This window comes from Rattus norvegicus, chromosome 2 (assembly GCF_021556685.1).
Source record: "Rattus norvegicus strain SHRSP/BbbUtx chromosome 2, alternate assembly SHRSP_T2T, whole genome shotgun sequence".
Classification (NCBI taxonomy): Eukaryota; Metazoa; Chordata; class Mammalia; order Rodentia; family Muridae; genus Rattus; species Rattus norvegicus.
In genome coordinates, this window is record NC_141535.1 from 182,347,308 (window position 1) to 182,373,340 (window position 26,033).

General features: G+C 39.8%; 1 pseudogene; it reads right to left on the bottom strand.

The window, feature by feature from the left end:
* Nucleotides 1–779: 779 nt before the first annotated feature.
* Tdpoz1-ps7 (TD and POZ domain containing 1, pseudogene 7) lies at nt 780–1,874 on the bottom strand (annotated as a pseudogene).
* Between the last annotated feature and the right edge of the window lie 24,159 nt (nt 1,875–26,033).

The window sequence follows — 26,033 nt, forward strand, 5'->3', positions numbered from 1 at the left end:
TCAATAAAATTCAATTGACCACATAAACTAACTTAAAGAAAAAAAGCAAAACAAAATGAAACAAAGAAAAAGCAAAAAACATCATTAAACTGGATCAGGACATGGACTTTTAGGAAGCGATCCCTTAATGATAAAACTTCTCCAGAGATTGGCACAGAGATTATATGGCTAAATATAATAATGGTAATATAGAAGAATCCCGTATCAAGATCAACTTAAATGGGGAGAAACTCAAAGCCAGTATACAAAAGCAAAGGTAAGTCAAGGTTTCTCATTCTCTTAAGTAGACTCAATACAAGAATTGAAGTCTTAATTAGAACAATAATGCAACTGGCAATTAAGAGGACAAATACAGTAAAGTTGAAAGAATTTTTATTTGCAGATAGATAATACACATGAATTAGGTGGAAAACTTTACATGTCAGTTAATGCATATGTTAGGTCAGCTATTCTGTTCAGTCCAATGCAAACAGGTTTCTCCAAAGAAAGTCAGGTAGGCTCTGCTTCAGGCCAGTTGAATCCCAGTTCCAAGCATCAGACAAGAATAAGACAACATCAACAGGATAGATGTCAGGTAGAATGTCCAAGACCCTAGTGCTGCCCTTTCCCTACACACCATTTTGAAATATTACAGCTGTATGAAATCCATAGCCATCATGCTACCTTGCCCCAGATTCACTGTAAATGTTCCAGCAAAAGTGTAATCTAAACAGAAGTCATTGTTAAAAACACTAGTTGTAGCTGTTAGAAGCCAGGTGTCGGTCATATCTGTCAAGCTCCTAAAATATCATTAGGTGTTTGAGTGAAGGCTCTGAGGAAAAACACTGTATAGAAGCCAGGGAGAGAAATGCTTCCTCCACCAAGTGGGGGTGTGACTCCACCATTGACTTCCACTCCAAGGTCTTAGAGACTTCAGAAGCATGAAGTATAATGAAATCCATGACCCTAGTCTTCAGGTGCTCTGTGCTGTGGAGGTCAGCCAGGATCAGAGTTGGTATAGCATACTTCACACAGAGGTTCCTGCACAGGGAATCCTCACAAATGACCTTCAAGTCCTGCAGATCATATTTATCAGCAGCTGCCAACAAACCAGTGGCCATTGAGTGGCTGTGAAGGTGTGGTGCCTTCCCTGTGTAAATGAAGGCCATCATTTCCTTAAAGACTTGCAGGTGAATGTCATGGATCTCCACGTGGTTTGTTAGGCTCTCCAGCATTTCATGTTCAAACATGGCTCTGAAAACTGGAGAGCGAGCTGCTAGAATGGCCTTGTGAGCTCTGAATTCCTGGCCAGCTACCACCAAGCTGCAGTCTGTGAAGAGGGAATTTTCCCACAGCTCTCCTATGTCATCAGCCAACTTCTGCCTTGGATCCTTGTTTGCAGGTGTCATGTTATGTCCAGGCCTGCTAAAGGAGGGTCCTACTACGGACACCTTACAACACAGGATGAGTTGGTCTTCAGGGAGAAGCCAATGCCTAAGGGAGAGGAGGAAATCTCAAAGGATGAACTTTCTCAATCCCCATTGTTGTTTTGGACTAAAGCTTAAAATATTTGGGATCTCTTTGATTTGATGTTTCTCTCCTTGGGCATTTATGATCCAGAACTGCACCTTTGCCAAAACTGGGCTCTTTGGACAACAGTGCAAACCCTCGGAAACAGACAGGTAATCTTTGCTTTCTTCATCAACACCATTTGGGAATATTCTCAAACACCATTGTACTTCTTCATTGCCCTCTAATGAGAACACTGGGCTTGTAATATTTTCCCGAATTCCATCCATGCAAAATGAAAAGTTGCTAAAGGTCCACTTGTAGCAGAATCTCTGAACACTGATATGTGTGTAGCCACAGATCTTGGCTTCCAGGTCCCCTGACATGTCTTCTGGAGGTAGTTTGGAGGTTAAAGTTGATCTGAAAGAATGTAATAGAATTTACTCGTTCCTATGTAAGATACAATTATAGATACAATTTAGATAGATTTAGATAGATAGATTTAGATTTTATTTTCATTTTCTGCTAAATTTCCCCTTTTATATACTTGGAAATGTCTATTTCTATGTAGGTTCTGTAGGTTTTCATATTTGTTCTACCAAAGATAAAACAGACCACTATGACTGTTAAATATCTCTCTGTCTCTCTCTCTATCTCTCTCTTCTCTCTCTCTCCCCCCTCTCCCTCTCTCTCCCTCTCTCTCTCTCTCTCTCTCTCTCTCTCTCTCTCCCTCCTTGTTTGTTTGTGTCTGTATGTCTCTGTCTTTCTGTGTTCGTGTCTCTCTCAGTCTCCACTAACCCCACCCAAACCTACGGTGGTTCTGTATACCTCTGTGTATGTTTATTGAATCTTAGGTCAATGTTAACTGGTTTTGACTATTGTATCCAACTTTGGAACTGTTTGGAAATGTGTAAACACTATCATTTCAACTGTGTTGTACTAATCAGGGTCCTCTACTAAACATAAGGGATAAATTTCTCTATATAAATAGAAAGTGGTTGTATGAGAAAAATCTGTAGGCAGAAGTCAAACTAATATAAAGTTGGCTAATGTCAATACTTACTTATTCCATAAGGTTTGAAGTCTCAGGTCCTCTTCAGAATTAAAAAGAATCCTGCAGAAGTAGGTTCCGATACCAGTGAAGAAATGAGCTTGCTAGTAAAATGAGAGCAAGCAGGCAGACTCACAGCTTCCTTCTTCTATGTACTTTTATAGGCCTGCAATAGAAGTAGGGCCCAGTTAATGGTGTATCTTCTAGACTCAGATTAAAGGTGTGTTTTTCTACCAAAAGAGTCTGTAGATGAACTGGATTTATCTACTTCAACTTAAGCCAAAAACTGTTAAAAGTCATCCCCTCCAGCTTTATAGGTTACTTAAGTCCACAGTAGTCTAAACAGGAAGACATTTGGTACTCCTTCACCACCAAAATGATGTTTCATGACTGTGGTGCATTGGGGTGGTGAGAGGGGTGTGGGTGCCTGAGCTAGAAAAGAAAATAAAGACCCTGCTATGAGTTTTGTCAGATAGGCTCCTATCTGTTATTTGGGGGAAGGGAGTGGTGAAGAACTCTGCAAGGATAAACTGGAATGGGGTAACATTTGGGATGTAAAAAATTAAATAAATAATGAAGGAAAAGAAACCAGTACAGAGAGAAAAGTGAGAGGGGACGCAATTCTTCCAGGAGAGTTTTTCAGAGGCAGGTTGAAGAGAGAGAAATGGAGACACAGGGAAAGACAGAATGATTCAGAGAACAAGAAAGGAGTCAGAAGAGTACAACAGTTGGTGAAAGTTAGTATGAGGCAAAGAAGAGCAGCTCAGGAAAAACTGAAATAATTCAGATTGAATCAGGTACAATGGAGAAGAGTTTTATACTACCCATCCAGACCTCAGAAAAAACTAAATAGGAGTGACTTATTCACCTATAAGTTTCAGAGGCTAAATTTTCTCTAGGCCTAGAATAGACTAAGAGTCTAGAAGCTTCAAGCTCTAAGCCTAGGTCGACAGGTAGAGGGAGAAAGCCTCAGAGATGACAATAAATACAGATAATAATTGGTATTTTTACTATAAAAACACTAGAAAGTCTTTAGCAGCTCTAAGCCAGATGTGACAGCTGAGCTGCTCTGAGAACAGGTCAAACAGTCTGCTCTGCATTCAGCAATAGAGGATGAATGACCACAGGGAAAGGAAAGACCACTTATCCCTCAAAGAACACATGCCCATTTATCTCTTTGTGTTTTTCTCTTTTCATTTATTTATTTATTTATTTATCTATTTATTTTTTTGCTGATACACAGCCATTTCTGCCAATTTCAAGATATAACAAAGCTGTGACTTTCCTTCAGACAGAGGTGTAGCTTCAGCACTATCTTCATTAAGGGCAGTCCGCTGAGTGACTGCCATCTTTGTTGTGGGCAGGTAAAGTTTTCCTATGCTATTGTTTCAGCACCGTCTTAGCTAAGGCAGATCATATGACTGGTTGTAGCTTCAGTGCCATCTTAGTTAATGACAATGGCCATCTACCATATTTGCTATAGGCACTTACTTAAACACTGCTTCCTTACATTAGAACAGCCTTAGAATCTGTAATTTCTATCCTGACTTGGGAAATCTTTATTTAATATTAATTTAAAGATTTACAGCAGTAAAAACTTGAAGATCACAGCATTAATGATTGCATAACTCATATGCTTAATAGATATTCACTATCAATCTTTTCAGAAATCTGCCAAATGTAACCTTACATGTTTAAAGTTATTAGGACAGAGAATCCCATGCATAGCAGTTACAGCTGCCCCACCCGCACCCACCAAGGTCTCTGAGAAGAAATAGGCATCCTCACAAGACTGCCTAGATTGTGGTATGAGAACCACTGAGAAACAGTGCTCAGTTGCCTTGCTGCTGCCAGATATTAGCCTACGCTTCTGTCAAACTGAGGATACAAGAGAGTTAAATGTCTCATATTGCCTAGGACAGGATGAGTCATTTTTTCCAAAGTTCCTACTCCACAGGAAAAATCTTCTCCTCTTCTGGGCCTAATGACCACACTAACTCTGACAGAGTTGTGATGGAGACCACAGGGACCTGGGAAAACTGTCTAGGTAGTAGACTATTGACCAACCTCTGACATTTTAATTAATGACATCTAGATTAAAATTAATGTTATTCAACTTTCTGACGGCATTTGTAGCTAAGCTAACTACAACTAGAAAACATATGTCTACTTCCTTAGCCAAGGTAATCTACCACCTCATTACCTCAGTAGTCATTCATTAACTAGTTAAGACTACCAGATTTCAGAAAGGCTTGCGTGAGTCACAGGCTTCAGGACAATGGATACGCATATTCAGATATACTCATGCTAAACTATATGATCAATTATCTTCAAAATGTTGTCAAATATTCAAGGTCCTTTAATTTTCTTTTCAATACATTCCTAAAAATATTTCCCATTATACTAAATTTATATACATTCAGTCTCCCAGACAGAAGTAAAAGCCCTTCTTGCTTCTTTCTGTTCCTGGAAAGGTTTTGTCATCCCTAAATTCATCTTAATTTCTACTCACCCTGTTAACAAATCTATCTATCTCTTCTGTAATCATATAAGCTCCAAGAAACACAATAAGACCTACATCCCACAAACCAATTAGACTGCATCTGCATAAGTAACCTGTCAATAAGAGCCTAATTCCCATTGTAACCTATTCTAGAGGGTGAGATTCCTCACCTGTTCCCTGGGATTGGAATGTTCCTCATCCAAACCAACAAGAACTAAGGGTTTCAAATGTACAGCTAAGAAAAATTCTTTTCTCCCAAACACACTTAATTTTATTCTATACTATATATAATCTACTACTATTACTATTAAATCCACCTCCACACCCCAGCCTCCCACACATAATTTTCAAAATCTTGTCAGGTTCAAGAATTTACTCATAATCAATATTCATGACAATTCTAGAGGAGCAAGCTACATGCTCCAATCTACTTTCACAGATACAGACTCTTCAATGGACCTGCTCCTAGTACCTATAGATGGTTCCACAGACCCTTGATAGCAAGGAAACAGTCAACTCTCCTAAGACTGGATCAACAACATCCACATTTTCATTGGTTTCCCAGACACATATCATCCCAAAGTCAGCAAGAAGTAGTTAAAGATCATGATGAACCTATTCCTGTTCCACCATAGTCTCTATCAAATTATTCCTCTAATTTTAAATTAATTCATAATGATGGAATTTTAGCATTCCTCCTAGGCTCCACCTAACAATAACCTGGCAAAAGACAGATACACATGACTCACTATAAAAAGGCTGCTAGCCCCCTTCCTACTCTCGCATTCTCCTACTCCTAATCTCCCTGATTCTTTAACCCCTTTCTCTATCTCTTTCCCCCTTTCCCCATTCCCCCTCTTTCTCCATGTGTTCCTGGCTGGAAACTCTGTTTCTTTTTCTCTCTCTTTTTGTCTTCCTCCCTCTCTGACTCACACAGTCTCCTCATATGTATGTATATAAAAGTATTTGTGTATCCATCTACCTACTGATCTATCATCTATCTGTACTATCTATATTAAAAATAAACTACATCTAAACCATATAATAAACTATATTCTATACAATGGCTGGTAACCCTGGGGGAAAGGATACTTCAGGATGGGCCTGAAAGTGCAACCCTCCAACCCACACAATACCTAGCTCTAACAAATCTATCCTGGCTCTATTTTCATAAAACAAAACAGTTGTAATGCCAACCTATCAATGGGTTTCAAAAATGTTCTACATTCTGATTTCAAATTTGTTATGTTAGTCAGAGACCTCTAGAGGATGTACAGAATAAGTTTGTCTGTATGAATAGAAACTGGATATATGAGAAAAATTTAAGGGTGAGGTCCAGCTACCCAACAATGGCTAAAGCCAGTACTTACCTAGTCAACAAGGTTTGAAGTATCAGGTCTTCTTCTTCAATATATAATAGAATTCTGAAGAAGTGGGCTCTAATGCTGGTGAGGAAATGGACTGCTAGTAAGATGAAAGCACTCAGGCAAAGACAGAAGGCTTCCTTCTTCCAAGTGCTTATATAGGCTTCCAGCAGAAGGTGTGGCCCAGTCCTGTAGTTCCAAAATCTGGATTAAAGGTGGGTAAGTTTCTGACTCAGCTTTCAGATTAAAGGCATGTTTTTCTAGCGAGTCTCTATTTGAACCAGCTATATGTATTTCAACTTATGAAAAAAATTAAAAGTTATGTATGCAAACTAGTTTTTGATTTGAGTTAATTCCAGAGTTAGTCCAGATTGGAATATGAGTAGCCGTGACCAGTGTACTTCGGGAACTATGGTCAATCTTCCATAAATGAATGGAATTTTTTGCAGAGCTACTATGTACACTTGTGCTGGTATTACAATAATTCCTTCCACAAACATCATCAGAGACAGGATCTGAACTTGTTAGAAGTCTGAGTGTTCACAAAAGGGAGAGCAGGTGGAAGAACTCTTCTATGGTGGGCATAAAGCAGAGCCCCAAACCTCTGATAGTGGCTTTCTTCTATCATGTATTCCAATAAGACCCACAGACCTTGTGGTGACTCCCCCAAATTTGTTTGCGGGGGTTGTAATTCCCTCTGAAGTATTCCTACTTAAAAATCCTTTCCAAGATTTACTTAAGGGTGTCATTTAGGAATATCGTAATTGGTTTTCAGTTCAATCACTTTAACTATCAGGATTCACCTCATTAGTACTTCATAGTCTACATCCTCTACAGGTGAATTCTGACTTCTTCAGACTTGGACTGCAGTGCTTGCTTTGTTGGTCCTGAGAAGGGAGAGAGTATTCTGTTTGCCAAGGGCTGCAGCGCATATTGAACAGATATCAAATATTGAAGTTCGTGATGTTTGCATTTATGTAAAGTGACATGTAAAATTCTATCTAGGTCTCTCATCTATCTACTTTGTCATGTCTTAGGAAGAATCCATGACAGAGAAGACACAGAAAAATATTCATTGATTCAATCACTTCTGCAGCTCCTCGCTCTCCTGTATATCTTGCTCCAAGTTTCTTTATCTCTCAATACTAGATAAATCAATCAATTGATTTTCAGTATTTATTCCTACATTAGACATATTGAAAACTATGAACATCAGCGACTCTGTATCTGGTGTTTTGGGGGCCTCAATAAGAGGATCCCCAGATAGATATCTAACATTGGAGATGATGGTAGATGATCACTGTGCAACCACCCCTTTGTAGGAAAGATGCTCTAAATTGTTCCTTTCTTAGCTCTCAGGAGTAGGCTCCTGTAGGGTGGAAGTGTGACCCCCTGGCCATGAATCATGGGCTTTGCTAATGAAATCTCTGTCACACGGTAAGATAGGGGTGAAGTATTTGTAGGGCAGTGAATGGGAGGAGTGATTTACTAGAGATCTGCCAGAAACAAAAGGATTTTGTACCACACAGTAGGAAGACAGGTGATAATGGTAGTAATTATCCTCATACCAAAGAATGCAACTAGTTAATATAAAAATCCAAACTGATTGTACGAGGACCAGCACACTCAATTAGCTTCTACCCCCGAGATCTAGTAGACACTGGATCAACAACCAGGCAGTAAACACTAGCTGAGATGAGGCCTCCAACTCGTGTACAGTACGGGACCCCTGAGTCTGGGTTCATTCACAGAAAACAAACATAACCCTCAAGAGACTGGAGGCCCCAGGAAGGTTAGAGTTCTGGTAGAGTGGATGAGATGGGGACAACTTTGTGGAGATTGGAGGGTGTGGAATAATGGAGGGCTGGGAGTTATGGGATGTGGAACCCTGGATAGGAGGGTGGATCAGGACTGGAATAAAATCTGGAATTTAAAAATAAATAACTAAATAAGAATAATGGGAAATATTTAAAAAACAGACAAATGTACATAGAAAGCTCAAGAGAGAGGTAGACAAAGCAGGAGAGAGGGGAGAGAGAGAGAGAGAGAGAGAGAGAGAGAGAGAGAGAGAGAGAGAGAGAGAGAGGGAGAGAGAGAGAGAGAGAGAGAGAGAGAGAGAGAGAGAGAGAGAGAGAAGAGAAGAGGAGACAGAGAGAGACACAGAGAGAGACACAGAGACACTACACAGACACAAGTTGTGGCTGGCACACGTCCACACTCCTAGAAAGAGGAGAATCTGGTGATGTCTTTCACAGTCTCTAGAAACTGGTATCTAAACTGAATAGGCTTTAACCATACTTACCTCTAGAGGTTTCAGACCAGGCAGCAGTCAAATACTTTCCTGTAAAAGTCACTTTTATTTACACATATTAATTGTCATCTTTGAGACTTTTTGCCTTGGTCTGCTGACATAGGACTAGTCCTGGAAGGTTCTAGCCTCTGTCCAATGAAACTAGGCTGAGAATGTTCTCAGCTTCTGATATTTATGGCTGAATAAGCTCACCACTTTCTAGTGATTTCTGATCTCTGGCTGCCTGATTTCATTTGTTCTGGCTTCAAACTTCCCTCCACTGTAACTGATTCATTTTGGCTTTTCTCAGCTTCCTGTGAACTGCTCATTTGTTCTCATACTAACTTTGGAAATCAGTTCTAATCTTCTGTCTCCACCTCACTCTCTGATTTGTTCTGTCTTTACCTGTGTCTCTCTTGTACTCTCTTCAACCTCTCTCTGTACCATTGTCCCATTAAAACTGGACTCTCTATCCTTTACTCATAGCACTGACTTCTTGAATAGCTTCCCTTCCTATATCTTCTTGTCAAAGTTGGGTACATCCTTTTCTGTCTAATACCTCTCTGATTTTTCACTTTCCATTCACGCTGATGCTTCTTTCTACAAACTAACTTTACCTTCCGTGTTTGGAACTAATGGTGGATACTAAGGGTTTATCTGTATTACAACCAGAGGGATGAAAGTTGTCTCCCAAAGCTGAGCCACTTCACAACTAAAAATTTTATTTATATCAATGGAGTTTTGATTTCTTTGTGTACGCATTTTGGGGTTGAGGATTTACTGTTATAAATCTGGCTAATAAATTACAAGCTGGTGAAGATTTGATTATATGGGGTCACAGGTACTTGTACAGACTGGCAACCGGCTTTCTGGTGGCTAGTCAAAGCTTTTGTTTGTTTGTTTGCTTGTTGTTTTTTTTTTCAGGAAGTAAGACAATTATGATCAAGTATGCTGTAACAGTTTCCTTTTTTGTGGTAGAGGTGTCAGGCTCCTTGTAAGTGTTTTAGGAAAAAAATGGATCAAACAAAATCTTCCCAATCTGGAACTCAGGTTGAGCACACTCTCGAATCCCTTGTTCAGTGCCCTCTCTTCCTTGCTCCGAAGGGGTAAGATCCTAGCATCACAAAGTGAAGTTTCTAGAATTACTGTGGAGCCTCCACAAATCTTGTTTAGGAGTCTCCTGAGTCTTGAACATGAATTCATTTCCTATGGTATTTTCATATTTATTGATTGTTTTCTCTTATTTATTACACCTTAGCAAGAGTTTCTCCTCCCTCATTTCCTCCATATACCACCCCAACCCCAATATTCCCTCTTTCACATCAACTCCTTTGGTTCCTTCCAAAAGAGAGCAGGCTTCCCAAGGATGTCAACCAAACAGGACAGGTTACATTAAGCCTGGCACATGCCATCATACTGAGGTGGGACACTGCAAACCAGTAGGATGAAAGAGGTCAAAAAGCAGGCAAAACTGTGAGAGACACATACCTGGTGATTATAAAAAACGGTCCATGCTATATCCTGCTGCCAACAACAGTGATCTTTTCTGCCCCCTTGGTTCCCATGGATAGAAGGGTTCAGAAATGCGCAGATCTTCTCAGGCCAGCCTGGAGAAAGAGGGCTGCTGCTGGAATAAGTCCTCATAACCCCATAGAATCAAATGTACAGAGTCTTGTAATTTATCAGCCAGATTTATTTCAGTAAATCCTCAACTCCGATAAAACACAAACAAAGAACTGAAAACTCAATTGATATAAATACAAGCTGCATACCCAAATGGGGCAAATGTACCCTACATTACTCTACTGCCCTTCAAAAGCAACTTGGGGCTCTTTCAGGCCATGTGGTTCTGGATAAACATTTCTCTCAATATCCTGTCTCATCTCCCCCTCTATCTACCTCTGTCTCTCCCTTCTCTGAAACTTCAGCTCTGCTCCCTCCTCCCACTCCCCAATCACAGCCTGTAGCCTTTTCTGACTAATTAAGATTTTACCTGACTACACCTGAATAGAGGCACTCTTGAGAAATCAGAACATATACACAGCAATCCACAGTAGAGACAGGCTGTCTTCCCATTGTTAGGAATCCCACCAGAACACCAAGCTACTCAACTATAAAATATATACACAGGGCATGTCTAAACCCATTGAGGCTCCCTGATTTTATGTTAAGGCTTCATGAGCTCCATGGGACTAGGTTACATCAGTTGATTGTTTGAGTCCTGAGCTTGTGGTGTCCTTGACACTTCTGCCTTCTACACTCCTTCTTCCCCCTCTTTTGCAGGATTCTCTGACTTCTGCATAATAGTTGGTTTTAGGTTTCTTCCTTTACTCCAATCTATTGCTGGATGAAAACTCTCTGGTGACAGTTATGCTAGACTCCTTTCTACAAGTATAGCAGAGGGTCATTAGGCACAGCTCCATTGACTTTTTCCCCAGTTGTATTTGATTCTACCTAACATCTCTGGATTATCCATCCTCTGGGTCCTGGCCCTGCAGGCACTGCCAGGTAGGTATGGGCTCCTGCTTGAGGCATGGGCTCAGGTTGTACCAGTCACTTGGTATCCACACTCACAATTTCTGTGTGATCATTATCCTAGGACAGCATTTATATGGAATAGACTCTAGGTTGAAGTTTGAGTAGCTGCATTGGTGTTCCAATTCCGTCCACTGGATGCCAGGCCTAGTTACAGAAGATGGCCACTTCAGGCTTCAAATCCCTACTAAGGGTCTTTGCTAGGATTGCTCTTGTAGATTCCAGGGAGTTTCTATTGCACTGGATTTCTTTCCTCACCCCTGAAATGATTCTAAATTCCACTGATCTCTCCCAGTACTCTCTGCTTCCATAATGTTCCCACATCTTTGCTTTATCCATCTCCACCTGCCCACTGTCCCCAGGGAATCTATTCTGTTGTCCCTCCCTGGAGAGGTCCCTGCATTCCACACTTGAGCGCTCTTCGTATTGATCCCATGGGTCTGTTGTATGATTGTTCTTTGCATTACAGCTAATAACCAATTTCAAGTGAATTCATTTCTGTGTGAATTTCTGGGACTGGATTACCTCAGTAAGGCAAAAGTATATTTCAATCCATTTGCCTGCAAAATTCATGATGTTATTTTTATACCAACCTTGTAATGCTCTATTGAGTAAATGTGCTATTTTCCCTATCCATCCTTCTTTTGAGTGTCATGTAGGTTTCCAGTTTCTAGGTATTATGATTAAAACAGCTATGAACATATTTAAGCAAATGACCTTGTGATAGGATAGAATGTCCTTTGGCTATATGTCCTGGAGATGGATTCCCAGTTATCTGACAAACGGTCATAGTGATTGTCATAGTGTCTGTGCATGTTACCATTTCTACCAGCTCTTACTCCATAGCCTTAACTGCATGAGCTCTCACTTGTGTTTTTGAACTTAGCCATTCGGAGAAGTATCAGATGGATTTTTAGAGTCATTCTGATTTGCATTTTTCTGAGAACCAAGGATGTTAAACATTTGCTTAAATGCTTCTTAGATATTTCAGATTCCTCTGTTCAGAATTTTCTATTCAGATCTGTACCCTATTTTTAGTTGGTTTATTTGGTTTGATAGTGTCTATTCTTGAGATGTTTATATATTTTGTAAATTAGTCTGCTCTCAAAAGTTGGGTTGGTGAAACGTTTGCATTTCAATAAGCTGCCATCTTGTCCTATTAACACTGTGAAAATCTCTCATAGAATCATTTCAGTTCCATGAAGTCCCACTTATTAATTCTTGATCTCGGTGCCTGGGCTTTTGTTGTTGTGCTAAGCAAGCTATCTAAGCAAGTTCCAATGCTCTCATGGTTATTCCTGTAAACATTTCAATAGAGGAACTGATAACATACTTCCCTTGACACCCAAACAGGTCAATATTACAAATAGTTACAGGAGTGCATTGATACAACTGAATGTGGCTAAACGAAGAAAAGATGGGGCAGGAGAAGAGACTTCTGTATCAGAAACACCAAGTGTTTAGATATGCACCTAAAAGAGGAAATTGTGCTCCCTCTTTGGGGTGCTTCAGAACTCTCAGAATTCATTTGTCATGTTTCCATGCCAAATGAGCTTCTGCTGAGAGTAACAGAAGATTTGGAATCAGAACTAAGCACATATGTTGCTGTAGTTAGGAATATTTGATGCTATTCAGGAGAACACAGGTTTTCTTTCTAGTAAAATTAAAAAAAAAAAAAGCTCCTGAATTCCGTCTGGATGCCAGCCTCATGGAATCTATCACTCCCTTCTTATTTCTACAGGTAACACACATCCAAGTATTGCACACATACATATGCAGAATCAACACCCTAAATATGAAATGAACTAATTTTCCAAAACAGTGACTGAGACAATGAATATTGAAAGGAGGGAGACTAGGTTTTCATCACAGTTGGAAGAAACAGCCAAGAAAATCAGGAGCCAGCTTCTGTACTTTTATCTTGTCAGGTATTTTAAAATGTGTCCTTATACATAGTTACTGCTAATATAAATGAATATGACTGTCCCTAGTCATATTACACTAAAACTAACTCAGAGGGTGTTACTTAGAAACATTATAGTCTCATTATGAATGTTCTCAAATCGTCATTGGCCAATATTTCTTTTTTCATTTTAATTAGACATAGATGATCTATGTAATAAGAATAGAGCTCCATGAGCTGGAGAGATGGCTCAGTGGTTAAGAGCACCGACTGCTCTTCCAAAGGTCCTGAGTTCAAATCCCAGCATCCACATGGTGGCTAACAACCATCTGTAATGAGATCTGATGCCCTCTTCTGGTATGTCTGAAGACAGCTACAGTGTACTCATATATAATAAATGAATAAATAAAATATTAAAAAAAAGAATACAGCTCCACTTCCCTACTTTTACTTCCTTCTTAATTTCTCTCTCACATGGATCCTCCCTTTTTGTCTCTCAGAAAAGGAAAGGCTACTATGAAATAATAATAAACGACTTTGCCATGCTGTTTCTATTACTATAGCTCTGTACCTCAAAATATGGAAGGTGAGAGCTCCTGTAATTCTTTATTGTTCACATTTGTTTTATCTTCCCTGGGTTTTCTCCTGTTTTCTTAGGAAGGTGAGAACTGTGCTTTCAACTTATTTGAACTATAACATTGTATTTAGTGAGAAATTGCATGGAATCTGCAGATTGTTGTGGCAAGGTGGCCAGTTTTGCTGTGTTAATCCTACTGATTCATGAATGTGGGAGATCTTTTCATCTGAGATGTTCTTCAATTTGTCTCTTCAAAGACTTGAAGCTTTGACCATGTAAGTCCTTCATTTGTTTGGTCACAGTTAATTAGAGATATTCTATTGTGTCTGAGGCTATTTCTTTCTCAGGCTGTTTGTCTTTTCTCTAAAAGGGGACTGCTAAGTTTCTTTATTTGTAGTTAATGTTGTATCCAGCTCCTTTTCTGAAACTGTTTTTTAGCTGTAGGAATTCTCCAGTAGAGTTTTAGGGTCAGCAATGTTTCTCCCCCCCCCATCTTTATTAACTTGAGTATTGCTTATTTACATTTCGATTGTTATTCCCCTTCCTGTTTTCAGGGCCAACATCCACCTAACACCTTCCCCTCCCCTTTTTTATAGGTGTTCCCCTCCCCATTCTCCCCCCATTACCACCCTCCCCCCAACAATCACATTCACTGGGGGTTCAGTCCTGGCAGGACCAAGGGCTTCCCCTTCCACTGGTGCTCTTACTAGGCTATTCATTGCTACTCTTTTATCATCTGCAAACAACATTTTAATTTCTTCCTTTCCAAATTGTGTCCCCTTAGTCTCCTTCACTTTTCTTACTGTTCTACATAAGACATCAAGTATTATATTAAATAAATATGGAGAAAGTCGAAAATCTTGACTTCATTTTGATTTTACTGGGATTTTTTTGAATCTCACCATTTAACCTGATGCTGTTTATGGTTATGGTCTAAAGTGTGCTCTTATTTTTAGCTATGTCCCTTGTATCCCTAATCTCTCTAGGACTTGTAGTTATCACGGGGTGATGATTTTTGTCAAAGGCTTGTCTACATGTAATTAGATCGACATGTGGCTATTTCTTTCAGTTCTTTTTTTTTTTTTTAATTAACTTGAGTAGTTCTTATATACATTTCAAGTGTTATTCCCTTTCCCGGTTTCCGGGCAAACATCCCCCTCCCCCCTCCCCTTCCTTATGGGTGTTCCCCTACCAACCCTCCCCCCATTGCCGCCCTCCCCCCATAGTCTAGTTCACTGGGGGTTCTGTCTTAGCAGGACCCAGGGCTTCCCCTTCCACTGGTGCTCTTACTAGGATATTCATTGCTACCTATGGGGTCAGAGTCCAGGGTCAGTCCATGTATAGTCTTTAGGTAGTGGCTTAGTCCCTGGAAGCTCTGGTTGCTTGACATTGTTGTACTTTTGGGGTCTCGAGCCCCTTCAAGCTCTTCCAGTTCTTTCTCTGATTCCTTCAACGGGGGACCTATTCTCAGTTCAGTGGTTTGCTGCTGGCATTCGCCTCTGTATTTGCTGTATTCTGGCTGTGTCTCTCAGGAGCGATCTACATCCAGCTCCTGTCGGTCTGCACTTCTTTGCTTCATCCATCTTGTCCAATTGGGTGGCTGTATATGTATGGGCCACCTGTGGGGCAGGCTCTGAATGGGTGTTCCTTCAGTCTCTGTTTTAATCTTTGCCTCTCCGTTCCCAGCCAAGGGTATTCTTTTTCCTCATTTAAAGAAGGAGTGAAGCATTCACATTTTGATCATCCGTCTTGAGTTTCGTTTGTTCTAGGGATCTAGGGTAATTCAAGCATTTGGGCTAATAGCCATTTATCAATGAGTGCATACCATGTATGTCTTTCTGTGATTGGGTTAGCTCACTCAGGATGATATTTTCCAGTTCCAACCATTTGCGTACGAATTTCATAAAGTCGTTGTTTTTGATAGCTGAGTAATATTCCATTGTGTAGATGTACCACATTTTCTGTATCCATTCCTCTGTCCGTTGTATCCCTAATCTCTCTAGGACTTGTGTTAGTTATCACAGGGTGCTGTTTTTTGTCAAAGGCTTGTCCACATGTAATTAGATCGTCATGTGGCTATTTCTTTCAGTTCCTTTATATGGTAGATTGCATGTATTTAATTTTGTCTGTAGAACCATCTCTGCATCTCCGGGATGAAATTTTCTTTATACTCGTAAATAATTCTCTTGATGTGGTTTGGATTTGGTTTGCAAATACTCTACTGCTTGTTTTTGCATCTGTGTTCATAAATGAAATAGGTTTGTAATCTTGGTTTTCTGGGTCATTGTGTGATTTGAGTATCTAGGTAACTGTGGCCCTCTAGAATGCATTGTCAATTGTTTCCTCTACTTCCATTTTGTGAACTCATTTGAGGAGTACTGATGTTAGCTCCTCTTTGATATTCTGGTAGAATTCTGTCCTAAAGTCATCTTAACCTGAGATTTTTTTTTTTCTTGTGGAGAAGTGATTTATAATGGCAGGTTCTATTTCACTAGGGGATATAAGTCTTTTGTTTTTCCTTTTTAAAAATTTTGTATTAGTTATATTTCTTTAATTACATTTCAAATGTTATTCACCTTCCTGGTTTCCTGTCCCCCTCCCCCTCCCCTTCCCCCACGATCCTGATTTTACTGTGGTAAGTGGGACCTATTGAGGAATTTAATCCTATCTTTTAGAGATTTCACTTTAGTGGAGTGCAGGCTTTTAAATATGTCCAAGGGATTATCTGGATTTCTCCAACGTTTAGTTAATTTGGATAAGGAATTGCTGATCTTGCTGATTTTCTCAAAGAACCAAGTCTTTGTTTTATTTTACTTTTTTATGTGTCTGTGATGTGTTTTCACAATATTCAGCCTCCGTACCCCTCTCTTGTCCCCCTTCATTCTCTCTGGAATGCTTCCCTTCCTAATGTCTCCCTGATTGTTCAGCATGTATGTGGGGGGGGTATGCAGAATGCATAATGTGTAATGACCAATTCATGGTAACTAGGATTCCTATATTTTTAATTTCTAACATTTGTAATCTCAGCCTCTCTACTTGTTTTTTTAAATTACTCTTATTTTTATTGAATATTTTTATTTGTTATTCCCTTTCCCAGTTTCCCAGATGTAGGCCCCCCTCTCCAATCCCCCTTCTCTTTCTTCTATGAGGGTGTTCCCCTTCCCCAATCATCCCCCTGTCCGACCTGCTCCTTACATTCCCCTGTCCTGTTGGAGTCCAGCCTTGACAGAACCAAGGGCTTCTTCTCTGATTGGTAATCAACAAGACCATCCTCTGCTACATATGCAGCTGGAGCCATGGGTCTGTCCTTTGTACTCTTTGGGGAGTGGATTTCTTCCTCAGAGACAGTTGTTTTATTGATAATTTGTACTGTTTCGACTTTATTGACTTCAACCTTAAGTTTCACTACTTCTTTCTGCCTACTCCTTTGGATTTCTTCCCGGTTTTTGGTTGTTTGTTTGTTTTAGTTTTTTTCACATTTCTATCTAGAGCTTTCAGGAGTGCTCTTATGTTTCTAGTATATCTCTCCACTTTTTAATTAGTCACTTATTGCTATGAACTTTCCACTTATATCTACACTCACTGTGTCACATAAATTTGGGAATGATGTATATCCATTTTTCACTTAATTCTAGAAAGTCTCTGATTTTTCTTTAAGGGCCTCTATCATTTTCATAAGGCTGGTCTAAGGTCTTGTCCCATTCTTTAGCTATGTTGGAATATTCAGTGTCAGCTATGGTAGGGTTGCTGGGTTCCAAGGGGTACATGCTGTCCTGGATGTTATTGGTTGTGCTCTTGACGCTGACATCGATGTGCCTGAGGCTGTGAAAATTATAGGTCTGGGTGATGAGATCTGCTTTTGTATCTCCAGGATGAGTATTTTGTTCTTTCTCTCTGCTTCCTGGATTTTAGGAGGGTGTGGTGGCTTTCTGGTGCACTGTAGAGAACTTTGTATGCACCTGTTCTCATGGCCTGCTCTGCTTGAATGTTTCCAGCCTATGCCTGCTGGCAACAGAGACTGTGATCATGGGGTCAGTAGGAGGAGGTAAGGTTGGAGATCTTTGTGATCCATGTGATCTCATCTAATATAGCAGGGAAATGGAGACTGCAGCGAGTTTTGTTCTACAGAGCTGGGGATGGGACTCATGGTTTGTGTTTGGAGAAGTAGAAGGATTTCTATGGATCCAACATCGCCCTACATGTAGCCCTGGCAGTAGTGACCTTTGAAATAAGCAGGAATGGGAGCTGTGGTTGTGTGGTGGGACAAAGCAACAAGTGGGGAGAGGGAGAACACAAAGGGAAGGTCTTTAGGATCCACTGATGATAGAAAAGGATGGGGCAGGTAGAAAGCCACAGGGGTTTGATGTATACTAGGAGGCGAGACTGTGGTATAGCATCTATGGGAACTGAGGGAGAAATGAATATTGGTAGGCAGCCTGCCAGGTTTAAAATCTCTCAAGTTAAACTAAGTTTAACAAAATAGAATTAACATTTGATATAATTTTTAAAACAGTAAACATGGGCCCACATTCTACTCTTCTAGCTTTTCACCTAAAAGATGTAATTGTAGGCTGTAATGTATGAACAGGTAAACAAGATGAGGAACTAAGTGTCTTCCTAAGGGTACAGCTCTATGACTTTATAAAAAATTCCTGACCTCTCAACAGTTTGTATTTGAAGGGAAATAAGCTTGTGTCCTGTAGGATTCTGGGGTCTTGCTGGTGGACACCCACAACTGTAGCAAACACTGTTTTCATTGCCATCACATTTATTATTTTTGTCTGGTGTTTGAATAATGTATAAATGAAACATCAATGGACTCCTGTATGTTGGGATTCTTCTCTACACTGGGGTGTGAGATTCACACAGGCTGAGTTGTGGGGCGGGCCTTTCTCCATCCTTGAAGTAAGGAACACATTCATTAAGTTGGCAGCAAATAGAGGCTTCTGCTCACAGGCACCTGGCTTGATTGTATTTCAGTGGTGTGGTAAGTGTGAGGGACACACAGGGGAGGGTCCTCCTTGCTTTTTTATTTATTCATTTATGTTGCAGATATCCTAGGAGTGGAAATATTTGGGCCAGAGCATCCTGAATTATTCAGGTTGGAGGGACTGCCAAAAAAGTAATTTTGTCAACTCAGACTTTTTCCAGACCAGACAACAGAAAACTTCATTTCTCCACAGGGTCACCAGTGACTGGTTCTGACAGATTTTAAGGATAATTTTGATAGATGATTAACTTGTGATTTTCATTTCCCTGTTGTTTTGTGTCATTGAAAGGACTTGTATTGCTGTGAGAAACACTATGACCTGAAAGAATTTAATCAGCCTACACGTTCACATTGCTGTTAATCCCTGAAGGAAATCAGGACTAGAATTCATGCAGGAAGCAGGAACTGATGCAGAAGACACGGAGAAATGTTACTTATTGCCTTGCTTCTCCTCGCATGCTCAGCTTGCTCTCTTATGGAACCCAAGACTACCAGAACAGGGAACACACCATGAACAATGGTCTGGCCCTCCCCCATCAGTCAATATAGAAAATGCCTTGCAGCTGGATTTCCTGGAGGCATTTTCTCAATTAAGGTTCCCTTCAATCAGATACCTCTAGTTTGTGTTGTTAGTTAATATAAGACAGGCCAGCATGTGTAGTAAAGCTGGAGATCCCTTGACTTTACTATGAATCATGTGCACATTCTCCTTGATGATGATGGGCCTGCTCAACTGTTGTAATAATTGATCAATCTGTTTTTGTTATTTCTTTTATTTAATATTTGGTTGGCTGTTTTTGTTTTGTTTTTTAGATATTGATTTGCTTAAGAAGAATGACACCAATTCAAATAAACTAGTTTCCCATGGCAGCCTTACTCACCGTGTATTCCATGCCACCACTTCAGTTTAGGTCCTTCTGCTTCTACCTCTTGACTATAATTTTCAGAAGGACACCTCTAACTTTAGATTCAGAGTTGATCTTTTGGGGAGTTATATATAAGGGTGTGGATATTCATGTGGAATTTGTGAGTTTGTTTTTGTTTTGGAGAGAGAGAATCAACATATATGTGACAGACACACCTATCAAATACCCATGCGTCCAACTTTATAAATTTTCCAATGCAGGCCCCTCAGAATATACACCTTTTCTGCATATAGAGAAAACAGAGATTTTCATCACTTCTAGGCAGAATTTTGAATCATTGTTCACAATGACCTTCTTGTATACAAGCAATTTCCTCTGACAATCACAGGACAATTGTGAACTAAAACATTAATCACTCCACATATAACCACAGACCGATTTCAGGTTGATATTCTCTCTCTCTCTCTCTCTCTCTCTCTCTCTCTCTCTCTCTCTCTCTCATTTGTAACATAGTATCTTTATATAGCCTGGGCTGTTTTGAACTCACTCTATAGAGCAAGCTGATCTAAAAATAACACAGAGATGTTCCTACCACTCTCCCTGAGGTCTGGAATTTAAATGTTTAACTTCTTAATTCATTAGGCACAATACTAAGAATGGGAAAGGGTATGAAAAATATATAATGTAAAAGTATGTTATATGTATGGAATGTACATAGATACCGTGCAGCAAGTGGGCACTATCAGTGCAGAGACAGAGGAAGAGGAATAGGTGTCCTGTAGCCTGGGCTGTACACAGAGCTCAACCACAGCAGAAAAAGATGGAAGGAAAATCAATGCATATCTTCCCACCCCAAAATTTGTTTGATATGATTATTTCCTCTGGCAAATGCAGGAGATCTTTCTCATGCTCCCTTCATCTCCTTATATGTATACATTCTCAGTTTGTTACTGTTGTAACATCTTTCTGCACTCCAGGCTAGCCTTCATCCTCCTATCCTATCTCTTTCTCCCAGGAAGGATTAGTCATGAGTACCACACACCCTGACTCAGCGACCCCATTAAAGAATGCCCCAGAGAACAATCAATGCAAATGTTCAGTGTGCCTCTGGCATCCTCTGCTTGGTCTCCAGGCAATTTTTTTCTGTAATCAATCCACATATACAGGCAGGATAGTTGCATCTGTGTGTTTAGCAGGAGGTAGAATCCGGGACCTCAACATGCTGGGCAAGTTCCCTACTGTTGAACTAAATTCTCACACTTCATAACTTTATTAGTCTTATGAGTTCTTTTAAAAGCAGTGCACATTAAATCAGTAGGCAACATTAAATAAAATGGAGAGAAATTTAAAGCAATCTCACTAAAATTTGCTGTATTCTGGCTGTGCCTCTCAGGAGAGATCTACATGCGGTTCCTGTTGGCCAGCACTTTTTTGCTTCATCCATCTTATCGAATTGGATGGCTGTATATGTATGGGCCACATGTAGGGCAGGCTCTGAAAGGGTGTTCCTTCTGCCTCTGTTCTAAATTTGCCTCCCTATTCCATGCCAAGGGTACTCTTGTTCCCCTTTTAAGGAATGAGTGAAACATTCCCATTTTGGTCATCCTACTTGAGTTTCATGTATTCGGTGCATCTAGGGTAATTCAAGCATTTGGGCTAATAGCCACTCATCAATGAGTGCATACCATGTGTGTTTTTCTGTGATTGGGTTACCTCACTCAGGAAGATATTTTCCAATACCATCCATTTGCCTATGAATTTCATAAAGTCATTGTTTTTGATAGCTGAGTAATATTCCATTGTGTAGATATACCACATATTCTGTATCCATTCTTCTGTTGAAGGGCATCTGGGTTCTTTCCAGCTTCTGGCTATTATAAATAAGGCTGCTATGAACGTAGTGGAGCATGTGACTTTGTTATATGTTGGGGCATCTTTTGGATCCCCAACAGAGATATAACTGGGTCCTCAGGTAGTTCAATGTCCAATTTTCTGAGGAACCTCCAGACTGATTTTCAGAATGGATGTACCAGTCTGCAATCCCACCAACAATGGAGGAGTGTTCCTCTTTCTCCACATCCTCACCAGCATTTGCTGTCACCTGAGTTTTTGATCTTAGCCATTCTCACTGGTGTGAAGTGAAATCTCAGGGTTGTTTTGATTTGCATTTCCCTTATGACTAAAGATGTTGAACATTTCTTTAGATGTTTCTCAACCATTCGGTATTCCTCAGCTGTGATTACTTTGTTTAGCTCTGAACCCCATTTTTAATAGGGTTATTTGTCTCCCTGCAGTCTAACTTCTTGAGTTCTTTGTATATTTTCGATATAAGGCCTCTATCTGTTGTAGGATTGGTAAAGATCCTTTCCCAATCTGTTGGGTGCCGTTTTGTCCTAACCACAGTGTCCTTTGCCTTACAGAAGCTTTGCAGTTTTATGAGATCCCATTTGTCGAATCTTGATCTTAGAGCATAAGACATTGGTGTTTTGTTCAGGAAATTTTTTCCAGTGCCCACGTGTTCGAGATGCTTCCCCACTTTTTCCTCTATTAGATTGAGTGTATCTGGTTTGATGTGGAGGTCCTTGATCTACTTGGACTTAAGCTTTGTACAGGGTGATAAGCATGGAACAATCTCTATTCTTCTACATGTTGACCTCCAGTTGAACCAGCACCATTTGCTGAAAATGCTATCTTTTTTCCATTGTATGGTTTTGGCTCGTTTGTCAAATTTAAGTGACCATAGGTGGTTGGGTTCATTTCTGGGTCTTCAATTCTATTCCACTGGTCTATCTGTCTGTCTCTGTTCCAATACCATGCAGTTTTTATCACTATTGCTCTGTAATACTGCTTGAGTTCAGGGATAGAGATTTCCCCTCAAGTCCTTTTCTTCTTGAGGATAGTTTTAGCTATCCTGGGTTTTTTGTTATTCCAGATGAATTTGCAGAGCATTCTCTCTAACTCTCTGAAAAATTGGATTGGTATTTTGATGAGGATTGCATTGAATCTGTAGCTTGCTCTTGGTAAAATGGCCATTTTTACTATATTAATCCTGCCAATCCGTGAGCATGGGAGATCTTTCCATCTTCTGAGGTCTTCTTCAATTTCTTTCTTCAGAGACTTGAAGTTCTTATTGTTCTCTGGATTCACCACAGGAAGGGGTGGGAGGCTCTTTCTGAGAACAGTTTTTTTTTTTATTTTGTTTTGTTTTGTGTTAATTAACTTAGTCAGAATCTTGATCAGCAAAACTTATTTCATATTACTTGGACATCCTGATGTCAGATGTATCTCTCAGAAAAGTCACAAGTTTGTCATAGGCATCCTGACCACCAGATGTATTTCTCAAAACCTTGTTTTTATAATTTTGTTTCTCATATCTATGAAACTTTCTTTTTTCAAAAGTCGATTTTATTCTATATTAGAATGGATACTCCAGCTTGCTCCTTCAGACCAATTGATTGGAAAGTGGTTTTCCAGGCTTTTACTCTGAGGTAGTATCTGTCTTTTTCTCTGAGGTGTGTTTCTTGTAGGCAGCAAAATGCTGGGCCCTCTCTACATATCCAGTCCGTTAATCTGTGTCTTTTTATTGGGGAATTGAGTCCATTGTTTTGAGAGATATAAAGGAATGGTGACTGTTGCTTCTGTTATTTTGAAATTTGGAGGTAGGATTAGGTTTGAGCGTTCCTCTTCTTTTGGTTTGGTTCCTAAAAGATTACTTTCTTGCTTTTTCTATGGCATAGCTTGCCTCCCCCTTTTAGGCTTTGCCATTTATTATCCTTTGTAGGGCTGTATTTGTAGAAATATATTGTGTAAATTTGGTTTTGTTATATAATATCTTGGTTTCTCCATATATATTAATTGAGAGTTTTGCTGGATAAAATAGCCTGGGCTAGCATTTGTGTTCTATTAGGGTCTGTATGACACCTGTCCAGGATCCTCTGGCTTTCATTGTCTCTGGTGAGAAATCTGGTGTAATTCTGAGAGGTCTGCCTTTATGTTACTTGACCTTTTTCCTTTACTGCTTTTAATATTCTTTCTTTGTTTTGCGCATTTGGTGTTTTGACTATTATGTGGTGTGAGGAGTTTCTATTCTGGTCCAATCTATTTGGACTTCTGTAGGCTTCTTGTATGTTTATGGACATCTCTCTTTTTAGGTTAGGGAAATTTTCTTCTATGATTTTGTTGAAGATATTTAATAGCCCTTTAAGTTGGGAGTCTTCACTCTCTTCTATACCTATTATCCTTAGGTTTGATCTTCTCATTCTGTCCTGGATTTCCTCTATGTTTTGGACTAGGAGATTTTCCATTTTACATTATCTTTGACAGTTGTGTCAATGTTTCCTATGATATCTTCTGTTCCTGAGATCTCTCTTCAATCTCTTGTATTCTGCTTGTGATGCTCTCATCTATAACTCCTAATCTCTTCCCTAGGTTTTCTATCCCCATGGTTGTCTGCCTTTATACTTTCTTTATTGCTTCTATTTCCATTTTTAAATCCTGGATGTTTTTGGTAAATTCCTTGTCCTGTTTCGTTTTTTTTCCCCAGTATTCTTTAAGGGATTTTTGTGTAAGGGCTTCTAGTTGTTTGTGTTGTCCTGTATTTCCTTAGAGGAGTTATTTATGACCTTCTTAAGTCCTCCATCACCATGATAGAATGTTATTTTAAATCTAGATCTTGCTTTTCTGGTGTGTTTGAATATCCAGTATTTGCTTTGATGGGAGAATTGGGCTCTGATGATGCCAAGTAATCTTGGTTTCTGTTGATTTCTCTTGCCCCTGTACCCATGTTTTTTATTTCAAATTGGCCCTAGTGCTTGTTTCAAGAATTTTGTGCCCTATGTCCACCAAAACTGTCTGGCTTTCCCCTCCTCCTTTAGGTTTAACCAGGGCATGGAATGTAGCTGAACCTCAAGGCTCTCAGTCATATATTCTTCCTAAATAAATTTGTAGGAAGTTGCTTACCAACAAAACTATCCAGGCACTGAAGTTCCTGACAGATATCAGGTGCAGTTTGTTTTTAAAATGCCATACTTCCCACTGACAATGTTCTCTTGTTTCTGTGTCCAAAAGAATGTAGGTTTTATAGTCTTCAAAAAATTCTTTTTAGATATACTCTAGGACTCTCATTATTTCACATATCTACCTTAGATAAATTTATAGGCCAAATTGATAGAAGCTTCTCTGAGGCTCACCCAACAGAATCTGAAGTTAGACACATATCCTCTCCCTACCTTCAACAGCCTTACAATGCCAGTTGGGAATGTTCAAAGTAAAGTCTGTACCTGTGTGAGCAGTCCATTACCCCTAGAACCAATTTCTAAGCTTCTCCCACAATTCTCTTACATTCTTCAGTTGTGAAAAATAACATGAAGCAGTTTTTGACAGTTATCACAGACGGGTTTATGAGTCAACATGATTGAATCTAAAAGACCTAGGAGATCTGAGGGTCTTTTTGAAAATGGAGGGAGGCGTCTATAACTTCCAATTATAAAGGTCACTACTGGCCAATGGTACATAGGACATAACTGTCTCCCCTATACATTTGGATGTTCAGAAGAAGAGAGGAGTATGGTCATAATAGAGTCAATACCTCTGTGCAAAATAGTCTGAATGTCAGTTGGACTCAGATTAGGTGAGGGCAACAATAATCATCAAAGGAAAAAGGCCCAAGATGCCATTTCAATCTTACTATGTGTGCACCAAATCAAAGGCATGTAAGTATATCAGCAGCCATTAAAAATCTCACCGTCATGAAGCAAAGAAGTGCAGACCGACAGGAGCCGGATGTAGATCTCTCCTGAGAGACACAGCCAGAATACAGCAAATACAGAGGCGAATGCCAGCAGCAAACCACTGAATTGAGAATAGGACCCCCGTTGAAGCAATCAGAGAAAGAACTGGAAGAGCTCGAAGGGGCTTGAGACCCCTTATGAACAACGATGCCAAGCAACCAGAGCTTCCAGGGACTAAGCCACTACCTAAAGACTATACATGGACTGACCCTGGACTCTGACCTCATAGGTAGCAATGAATATACTAGTAAGAGCACCAGTGGAAGGGGTAGCCCTTGGTCCTGCTAAGACTGAACCCCCAGTGAACTAGATTGTTGGGGGTGGGCGGCAATGGCGGGAGGATGGGGAGGGGAACACCCATAAAGAAGGGGAGGGGGAGGGATTAGGGGGATGTTTGCCCGGAAACCGGAAAAGGGAATAACACTCGAAATGTAAATAAGAAATACTCGAGTTAATAATAAAAAAAAAAGTCTCACCATCAAAAAAAAATGCCCAGAACCATATAGTTTTCACACAAAATTCTACCATTCTAAGAGGAGTTATGGCCTATATTCCTCAAATCATTCCATAAAACAAAAATAGAAGGAATATTTCCCACTCTATTTTATGAGAGATTACAGTTACCCTGATATCTAAAACAAACATCAATTTGCCTTATGGACTCTGATACAAACATA